Raw genomic sequence first — 10400 nt, 5'->3', positions numbered from 1 at the left:
CATTTTTTAAACGGCAGGAGGAAATAGGAGAACCTGAAGGAAACCCATGCAGACATGTAGAGAACATGCAAACTCCTTAAAGACAGTGCCGGATTCGAACCCAGAACCCAATTGTTGAAGCTGTAACAGCATGAGCTAACTGCTACGATTAATTGCGCCACCCATTTTCTTATGATATTTTTCCTGAACTGCAGATCTATTAGTTCAATCCTGCTCCATTTTTTTCCTCATCCCAATGAAAGTCAGTGGAATTGAAGAGTGCATCTAGAATGGATGGTATCACAATATCACATCATCCAGTTAGTGCTGTCGAGTTAAACAGGAAAGTCTGTAGACGCTGTGATTGTTATGCAATACACAAAGGTGTTGGAGGAACTCAGCAAGTCAAGCAGGGCCAATAGGAAGTAAAGCATAACTAACATTTCAGGACTGATCCCTTCGTCAAGATATGAGCAAAATGCAGGCAGGCAACTGAATAAAAAGATGGGAAGAAGAGAGGAGGGGGAAAGGGCAAGGAGAAGAGCACAGGCTAACAGGTCATGTTAGGCAAACTCTTGAGGGAGGCTTGAACTGGCAAAGTTGTTGAATGCAAGGAAGAATTTTACCAATGAGCCAAGCCAAGCATTCTGGCATGAATTCCCCCCAAGGATTCATTCAGGAATATTTGCAGTGATCCCCTTAAAGGAATGATTATTTGATTAAGAACCAGTTTCACCAACATAAAAAAAAGTTCTTTTGGAGTATCAGTGACGAGTCGAATGTTGACAGAACCACTGTGGTGTTTCGGATATATGATGAATCTAAACTAATAACAATAGAAACTACTTGTCTCCACCTGTAAAATATCCTGATACCTATCTTGAGACCAATGATTGTATGGCTCGTTCCCCATATTCAACTAGCTCATGATCTCGATCGACAAAGAAGTGGTGTTGGGATCTTTCTCAGTCACCATAATCAGAAAGCAATTGTCATTAAGGAAGGGAAAATTGCAAGCAATGCCTGGTCAAGAGGACAGGGTTTAAGGAGGAGAGATTTGGAGAAGTTTAGTGAGACATCTCCAAATTTATGGGCTCCAACACCTCGAGGTAAAGCCACCATTTCTGGAACAAAGTAAAACTGGGGACATGCATAACAGGTTTGGTTATATTGAATAAAAGTTCATAAAAGTACTTAAGACCTAGGCCAATGGTTCTCTTTCTTTCCACTCGCATACCATCATAAGTAATTCCTTACTAATCAGGGTCCATTGATTATGCCATTGGTGATCTGTGGTTAGTAAGGGATTACTTCAGATGTGAGTGGGAAGAAAAAAGTTGAGAACCACTGACTGAGGCAAATCCTGAAGTAATTCTCCAATATTGAAGTAGAATTTGCAGTCTTTCACTGTACATGGCATGGAGAGATTCAATTATTTTGGTAAATAAATTCTGGAAACAAACAGGTAGCATCAATTATTTAACAACCAGTCAGTGAAAGCCTCAAGGTAACAATAGAATGTCAGAACTCTACAATCACAGAAAATGCTTTTGATTTTCATTAAGAAAGTTTGGAGATCAGTACACCAAGTATATTTTTGAGTGGTGCAAGATTATGTGTTAGTTTGAGAAAGATAAAATTCAAACGTTAAAAAAACAAGAGATGGTTGTCGGCTTCAAGAGGGCCCAGGGTGGAGGTGGGGGTGGGGAAAACACACTCCACTGTTCCACTGCACTGCTGGAGTGTATTTGGTTGAGAACCTCACATGGTCCATTAACACAAGCTCTATAGCCAAAAAAGCCCAGCAGTGCCTCTACTTCCCACCCTCCAACCTCACTACATTCTATAGAGGATTTATTAGAGCATCCTGTGTAACTGCATCACCACCTGGTTTAGAAGCTGTACCTTCTCGGACCGCAAGACCCTTCAGAGGATAGTGAAGTCAGCAGAATAGATCATTGGGGGCTCTCTTCCTACCATGACGGACATCTACAACACTCGATGCAGGCGAAAGGCAATAAACATTGTGAAGGACTCCACACACACCTCATGTAAACTGTTCTCCCTTCTGCCATCTGGTAGGAGGTACCATAGCACTCAGGGCCCTTACGTCTAGGTTGGGCAACTGTATTTTCCCATAAGCCATCGGACTCCTGAAATTCCAAAACATTTGGAGATAGGGGACCGTAGACTGTTATTGTGTAAGCCTTAATACTTTAATGTGTTTAACTTCTATTCTAACTTATGTAAATATGCTCCGTAGTCCTGGAGAACCACTATCTTGTCTTTTCTGTGTAGGCATGGAATGAACAATAAATAAAGGTGACGACTTGACTTGACTTGATGGGATAGCCCTTTAGGTTTAGGTGTTGAGTGGAATTAAGTTTAAAAAAACCTTTGTGTTTAAGATCTACTCCAGGGGCAGTTAGCACAGTGTATTGTCCAATATTGGGGGGCTGCTACCTTGCCAGAGGTTCCATGACAACTGAAACCTGGCTTGGAGTCTGATCTGGATAAAATGAAAAAGAGCAGAGTGATAAACATGGGGGCATTTAAACCTTGGGACCATCTGGATTTTAACTCCTCACCTGAGCAACCCAATGTCAGGTGTGCAGCCATGGACTCAGGAGGAGATACAAGGGTGGCAGGACTCCATAAATCAAGTAACCCGATGCCTCCAGAGCACCAGTAAGATTCCTGGTCAGATCCAAAGTTCTCCCGGCTGTGACTGGGAAAGCTCTGGAAATCATGGAAATATTTGATGCTCAGCTTGCACACCTAATACTTGGCTATGTTTTAAAAAAAATCTCCCAGCATCAGTAGTACTCATTTTACAATAAAGAGAAATCACTTGCATTTACTTTGTGCCTTTGACAACCTTGAGATCATTTTGTAACCAATGAAGCACTTTCTGAAGTCCCCCAGGAAACTCAGTAATGGAGTGAGCCACATGACCTTGACATTCAGTGGTAACCTCATAGCTGAATCGTCCTCTATCATTATCCAATGTGTCATCATTGACCAGAAATTCAACAGCTTTAGATACAAAAGTACTAGATTTTTAAGGATTCATGATTCAATTTACTGTCGTGTACGCTGAAAAGCTGTCCTTTGCTTGCCCTGCAAAGGCGAACGAGCAGTCACTAAGTAATCTGACGCCATTAGAAGGAGAAGCAGCTACCACATAACCTCACAACGTGTGGTTCAGCAGTGGGCCCAAGCTCAAAGATGAGGGCAGATTAGACAACTGGGTACCTTGTGGAGATGACTTGCCCCTTGACACCTCAAAGCATCTTCATCAAATACGAGGCACGAGACAAGACTGCAAGAAAACACTTTCCACTGGCCTGGATCAGCGCAGTTCCAACTACACAGGAGAAGCTCCATCTAGAAGGAAGCAGGCCACTTGATTGGCTTCCCTTCTGCTATCCTAAATTTTCTTTCTCACCAGAATCAGAATGTATTGTCATGAACGTTCACAAAATGTGTTGTTTTGTGTATTTCTATGAACCACATTTCAAAACAAATAAAAAGAGTGTAAGAAAGAGAAGAAGACAAAGTGAGGTAGTATGTGTGGTTCATTGTTCATTCAGAAATCTGATGGTGGTGGGGAAGAAGCCGTCCTTGTACTGCTTCAGGCTCCTGTTCCCTTTTTTCAATGGTAGCAGTGAGAAGAGGGCATGGCCTGGGTGGTGGGAGGCCTTGAGGGTAGAGGCTGCTTTCTTAAGACACTTGTTAAGCCTTTATGGGGTGAAGACTGGTGCTGAGATGTAGCAGGCTGCGTTAAAAAACCCTTTGGAGGTTTTTCTGACCTGAGTGGAGATGCCAAGGATCAGTCCAAGAATTTTAAGTTCTTGAACATTTCCACTGCTGAGCTTTCAATGAAGACTGCTTCATGTTCTCCTGATTTCTGCAATCAGTTCCTTGGTTTTGCTAAGATTGAGTGCAAGGTTATTGTCGTGGCACCACCACCATCAGGTGTGGCATTGATAGAATCTACTGCTGCTATTACCTGGATGAGACCCATGGCCCATGACCTCCCATGTCTCATGACACCCATGACCTTCATCATTAAAAAAGCAGCAAATACCTGGGAACATAGCTGGATATAGGCTTGTCTGCAAGACTCACAGTGTCTTTGCTGGGAAGTAAATGCCATTCATTTAGAAACTCCCAATGCTACAGGGCTGTTGGAGTACAGTTAATACAAGGTCTGCAGTAGTCCAACATGTGGCTCATCACCATCTTCTCAAACGTTTTCAAGGAAGGGTTAAAAATGCTGGCCTTGCCAGCAAGACTGAGATTCAGAAAACATAACAAGAACTTGATTTCAAGTTCAAGTTCAAATTTATTGATGAGTGCATACACGTCATTACATACCACTCTGAGATTTTTTTTTCCGCAGGCGAAGCAGAATTTCTTATTTCTTATAAACTGTACTCAAGAAAAAGATACGCATTCAAAAGAGAAAAAAAATTAAAGAACTGTAAAAACAGAAAAAAATTATTCAGTAATAAATAATGTGCAGAGTCCTTAAATGGGTCCCTGATCGAGTCTGCTCTTGAGGAGTCTGATGGTGGAGGAGTAGCGGCTGTCCTGAACCTGGGGGTATGAGTCTTGTGGCACCGGTACCTCTTTCCTGAGGTAGCGAGAACAGTGCATGGGCTGGACGGTGTGGATCCTTGATGATTGCTGCTGCTCTCTGATGGCAGTGTTCCCTGTAGGTGCTTTTGATAGTGGGCAGGGGATTGCCTGTGATGTCCTGGGCTGTGCTCCCTACCTTTTGCAGGGTTTTCCACTCAGTGGTATTGGTGCCCATTTACTAGGCTGTGATGCACACTTTACACATCTGAAGAGGTTTGCCAAGGTTTCGACTTCATACCGAACCTTTGCAAATTCCTGAAGAAAGTAGAGCCGCTGCCATGATGACAATACCATGTTGGGTCCAGGAAAGGTCCTCTGATTTAGTGACTCCCAGAAATTTAAATTTGCTCACCCTCTCCACCTCCGACCCCTCAATGATTACTGGATCTTGCACCTCTGGTTTTCCCTTCCAAAAGTCTTAAAGTCAGCTCTGTGGTTTTGAGTGCGATGTTGCTGTTAGGACGTCATCCAGGGAAGCTTTCAGTCTCCCTCCTACAAGCTGTCTCATCTATTACAGAGATATCATCGACAATTTGTAAGAGGTGTTGTACTGAGCCACTCAGTTGTAGGTAAATCATGGATTTATCAGTGGAGTAGAGACTCTGTTCTTGTTTCCCAGTGCAGACAAACCCAATTTGGGCCAGGAAGACCACTCTGCATACATCGTATACGCAATCAAACATTCAACCCTTAATTAAAAGGTTCAAAGGGTTCAAAAAGATTCCTTTTATTGTCACACATTAAAAATGTAATATGCATGATATATTTCAACTTGTGGCTGCTGTAAGGCAAATAAAGAATTGCCATGAGCACCTATCAAAAGGAGAAAGAGAAGGAAAAGAGTTTCTTCAGAGATACTGAGTGTCCGTGAATTGGCCTCAGTGCTCCCGCAGCCTTTACAGCCTACCAGCAATCCAAGCACCGGATCCAAACATCCAATATAATCAGGAAGGCTTCCGTGCCCAAAGTCCTTCGGGAGCCATTCTTGCCCTCCCCAACGTCTCAAATCTCATTTCCGATACTTGGTTCCCATGAGCCTGTCTTCTGTAGCCCACAGTTTGTGTGAGGCCTTCAACCACTGAGCCCCTCGCTGAATCCATTCCAGCCTTTAATTATATGATGGTTGTCAATGTACTGAAAAATAAACATGGCAGATGTTGAGATTTTTCCATATGTTGGAGAATTTCCAATGTAGGTATATAGTTACGAGATTGGAGTGCAGTCATTTAATCATGAGGTGTACAGAAATATGCTCACTGAGGGGAATGACTCTGGAATTCTTCTACCTTAGAGATTGTGGAGATAAAGAAGAAGCAGACATACTTGTGGAAGATTGGGGAAAGAAGGGCAGCAGACCAGAGGAGGTGAGGCCTGGGACAGATCAGCCATGATCATGTTGAATAGTGGGACAGGCTCGAAGGGCACGGTCTTAGAATTTGAAGGAACCCATTTAAAACAGAGATGAGGAGAAATTTCTTTAACCGGAGGATTGTGGATTTGTGGAATTCGCTGCCACATTCAGCTGTGGAGGCCCAATCATAGGGGAGTTTAAGGAGGAGATTGATAGGTATCTAATTAGTCAGGGTACCAAGGGATATGGGGAAAAGGCTGGAAATTAGAATATGATGTGAGAACAGCTTAGCTCAGGGTGGAGTTGCTGAACAGATTTGATGGGTTGAATGGCCTACTTTATCTTGTGATCTCCTGGCCTATTTCCTTATAGTATTGTGATAACAACTACTTTTTGTTTTATCTTTTCATGCGATACATCAGCACTTACTGCTCATCCAAATAACCCTGATACCGGTGGCACGTTGAGCTGAACAGCTAAGAATGAAGTCTGCTTTTGTTCAGGGGTCAAGTGTGAGTCAGATCTTCTTTCCCAAATCCTAATGAATCAGCTGGGTTTCTTCAACAATCCAGTACATGCATTGTCACTGTTCCAGACTTTTTAAAAAATTTCCAGAATCTTTCTACTTAATTACATGAATTTAAATTCCCCAGCTGCCTTGGGGGGATTTGAACTCATGTCACTACATTAGCAGTCCAGACCTTGAACTCAATAACATTATCAGTAGTATTTCCCACCCTATCCCTCTCACTGCTACATGCTCTGCTCCAAAAGCAACATTTATCTCTGCACTAACCTTGTATTCGTGGGCAGGTCACAAGTACAGAAAGCAGGGAGACACAAAGACTGCAGATCATGGCCTCACGAGCAAACAATGAATTGTTGAGCTCACTCAGTGGGCCAGGTAGCAACTATGGGTAGAAATGATCGGTCACTTTTTATGTCAGGACCTTCGTCTAGAAGGATTAAAGTAAAAAAAAAGTGGTGATATTTCTGTCTTCTTCTGTAAAATCCCCCTTTCTGTAGTGACCAGCCAACAGGAGGAAGTAATGCTTTGTATTTTCAAAAAACCTGTGTCAAATGTTTGGATCAATTTGCCAAGCAAGGGTGAGAACCTGAGAAACTACTATTATGTATCAGACACTCTGTTGAGAGAATGAATATAACAGACATGGGCTTTTTGATAGTCCTGGTTTGTATTTTTCCTTCACTACCACTGTCCTGATGAAACAATGTGGATTTTTTTTCCCTGCATTTCAAAGGAGAAACAAAACATTGGTTACCTACTCCAGGCAATGATGTGCTCGTACATATTGTACTATTCACTGAATATATTAAAATAAGAATAAAATCTGTTAATTAGGCTGCATAGGTGTACAGCGGATGCCATCTCACTGGCTCAACACAAACCCCTACACAGCAAACATGCATTCATCAGGATGCTCTTTATCGACCACAGTTCAGCATTAAACACCGTCATCCCCTCAAAAATGATCAGCAAATTCCAACATCTGGGAGTCAACACCCCAACTGTATAATTGGATCATGGATTTCCTTACCTCCAGACCACAATCATTGAGGATTGGTAAGAACATCTCCTCCACAATCTCCATCAGTTCCGGAGTACCGCAGGGCCACATTCTTAGCCCCCTGCACCGCTCACTTTTCTGGCTATCTCTCGTAGTCGAGATGATGGCCTTTGTTCCGTTGATCCACCGAGTGAAGATACGTGTGCGTTTATTTGTTTAACATGTACTTGATGTTGCATTCCAAGAAGCACAAAATACTTCACAAATCAACCAACTAGTTCCAATGCTATCAAAGCCACGACAGTTGAAGCCGAGAGATTTGTTGCAGCCTTCATCAGCCTTCACAGCCGTTGAGTTCAGCATAACTTCATCTGCCTGTTCCACCGCTGAGGTCTTAGATGGATTGTTTCTTGTCAGGGACCTCACCCTTGACCTTACCGCCATGGTTGGCCCTACCAGGAGGATAGCTCCAGACAGCATCACCCTCAGTACCTCAGGACCACAAGCCTCTCCACCACGACAAGGTGACAATCCAATCTACTCACTTTACACCTACAACTATGTGGCTTGGGATGACAAAGACACCATCCACAAATTTTCCAATGATGCCACAGCAGTGGGTTGTATAAAGGAGGGGGATGAGTCAGCGTACAGGTAGGTGTTTGAAAACTTGTCTGAATCATGCACCGACAACAACCTTGCAACTCAATGTCACCAAAACTAAGAAGCTGATTGTTGACTGCAGGAACCAGAGGTATACAATCCAGTGATCATTGGGGGATTAGATGAAGAGAGGGTGAGCATATTTAAATTCCTGGGAGACACTAACTTGGAGGATCTTTCCTGGACCCAACATTGAGAAACTCTACCCTGCAATCGGAGAGCAGCTGCAATCATCAAAGACCCACATCATCCAGCACACGCTCTGTTCTCGCTGCTGCCATCAGAAAAGTGTTGGTGCCACAAGCCTCACACTGCCAGGTTCAGGAACAGCTCCACTATCAACAACAAACTCAATCAGAGACTCATTTAAGGACTCTTACTTGTGCACTTTATTGTTTATTTTACTCTCTCTGTATTGCACAGCCAGTTTGCTTACATTCGTTATCTGTTTACAGTTCCTTATTTGTTGACCTGTATACAATGTTTACAGTGTTTTTTGCACTAACAATTAGTGATAATTCTGCCTCGCCCACAGGAAAAATAAGCTGAGGGTTGTATGCAATTTCATGTATGCACTCTGACAATAAATCTGAATTCTAAAATACCACATCCTTCATGAAATTAAAGTAACAGTAAATATAAAGTGATAACATTCATTATTGCAAATAGAACGCCCGAGATACGTATATATACTGTATATATTACTGTGTGTATCTATACGTGTGTGTGTGTGTGCATGTGTGTGTGTGCATGTGTGTGTGTGTGAGTGTGTGTGTGTGTGCGTGTGTGTGTGTGCACACCTGTGTATGAATGTGTGTTCCAGTGTGTGTGTGTGCGTGTGTGTGTGTGTGTGCACACCTGTGTATGAATGTGTGTTCCAGTGTGTGTGTGTGTGTGTGTGTGCATGTGTGTGCACACCTGTGTGTGAGTGTGTGTTCCAGTGTGTGTGTGTGTGTGTGTGTGTGTGTGTGTGTGTGTATGTTTGTGTGCGTGTGTTCCCTCCCTTCACTTTTCTGCTCATGTCCTCTGGTGTATGCTATTCCTGCCTTGGGAAATAGGCGCTAGCTTATCACCCTATCTATGCCTCTCATAATCTTGTAAACCTCTATCAAGTCTTCTCTCATCTCTCCAAAGAAAAAAAGTCCCAGCTCTACTAATCTTGCCTCATAACACTTATTTTCCAATCCAGGTTATATCCTCGTAAACCTCCTGGTAATTTACAGACAGTAAGAGATTTTATGTATCTACTTTATACAGTAGAGATTAAATTTGTTTGCATGTCAAGGGACACTTCACTCACTGTTGCAAAGTGCCTTAACCTCCAACACTACCTTGTTCATATTCTTAGCTCCATGCATGCTTAGCTGATCACTGTGGGGGGTTGAGAGAGGAAGATCTCTCCCCTTTCTTACAGGCTTTACTGATGTAAGATTGTGGTTCACTATCTAGAAGTCCATCGGGTTTAAGCACAGTACTAAGGTAGTCTATGTTACTGGAAATAGCTGCACACAGACTGGGAACATAAATAGTGTCAGTTCCAATCCCATCATGATGTTTGAAAACTTAACTTTTTAAAAAACTCTCACAAGCAAAGACTGGCATCAGTTAAAGAGACCATGGAATTCCCCACGTATCGTTCAAAAATCTCCCACTCACACTCTTGTGCTCTCAGAGAAAGAAACGTCAGACCAGTGAAGAGCAATCAGGCGGCAAAGGCTTCAAAAGCTCGGAGGTTGCGAGGAAGGAAGTTGGTTTGCCTTTGGTCTGCTTCCAGTAGACTGGTGCCTGTGAAAGTAATCTGCCATCAGCATGCTGCGAATGACAATTGAAAGACAATTAAAGGCACCTTCAGGTGGTGGGTGAGCAACGGGCAGAACAGATACAAGCCATCACAGTTACATATTGAAAAGGGTGTCTCTGTCTCTCTGTCTCTCTCACATCCCCCTCCCTCCCACTCCATCATTCTTTGTTATCTAGAATTGTTACAGCACAGATAACAAGCCCTTTAACCCTTCTCGTCTATGACAAACAATTATTCTACCTAGTCCCACTGACCTGCACCCAGTGCATATCCCTCCAAATCCCTCCCATCCATATACCTGTCCACATTTTTCTTAAATGTTAAAATTGAGTTTATATTCACCACTTCAGCTCTTTATACACTCCCACCACTCTCTGTGTGAAGAAATGTCCTCTAACGCTTCCCTTAATTTTCTCCCCTTTCACTCTTAACC

The 10400-nt window shown here is 42.8% G+C and overlaps 2 long non-coding RNA genes across 2 annotated transcripts in view; both read right to left on the bottom strand.

The window, feature by feature from the left end:
• LOC138765145 (uncharacterized) overlaps nt 1–10053 on the bottom strand; it is a 129810-nt gene extending 119757 nt beyond the window's left edge. The window contains exon 1 of the long non-coding RNA XR_011358500.1: nt 9823–10053. This is a non-coding gene — a long non-coding RNA (uncharacterized lncRNA). The remainder of the gene's footprint in view (nt 1–9822) is intronic.
• Nucleotides 5335–6753, bottom strand: LOC138765144 (uncharacterized). Its single transcript, XR_011358497.1, has 2 exons — nt 6404–6753; nt 5335–5757 (listed from the first exon to the last, which is right to left on the bottom strand). It is a non-coding gene; the product is annotated as an uncharacterized lncRNA (long non-coding RNA).
• Nucleotides 10054–10400: the final 347 nt, after the last annotated feature.

The sequence above is a fragment of the Narcine bancroftii genome, chromosome 5 (genome assembly GCF_036971445.1).
Source record: "Narcine bancroftii isolate sNarBan1 chromosome 5, sNarBan1.hap1, whole genome shotgun sequence".
NCBI classification, from domain to species: Eukaryota; Metazoa; Chordata; class Chondrichthyes; order Torpediniformes; family Narcinidae; genus Narcine; species Narcine bancroftii.
Note: the sequence above shows the minus strand (reverse complement) of the source record. Positions and strands in the feature narration are given on the sequence as shown.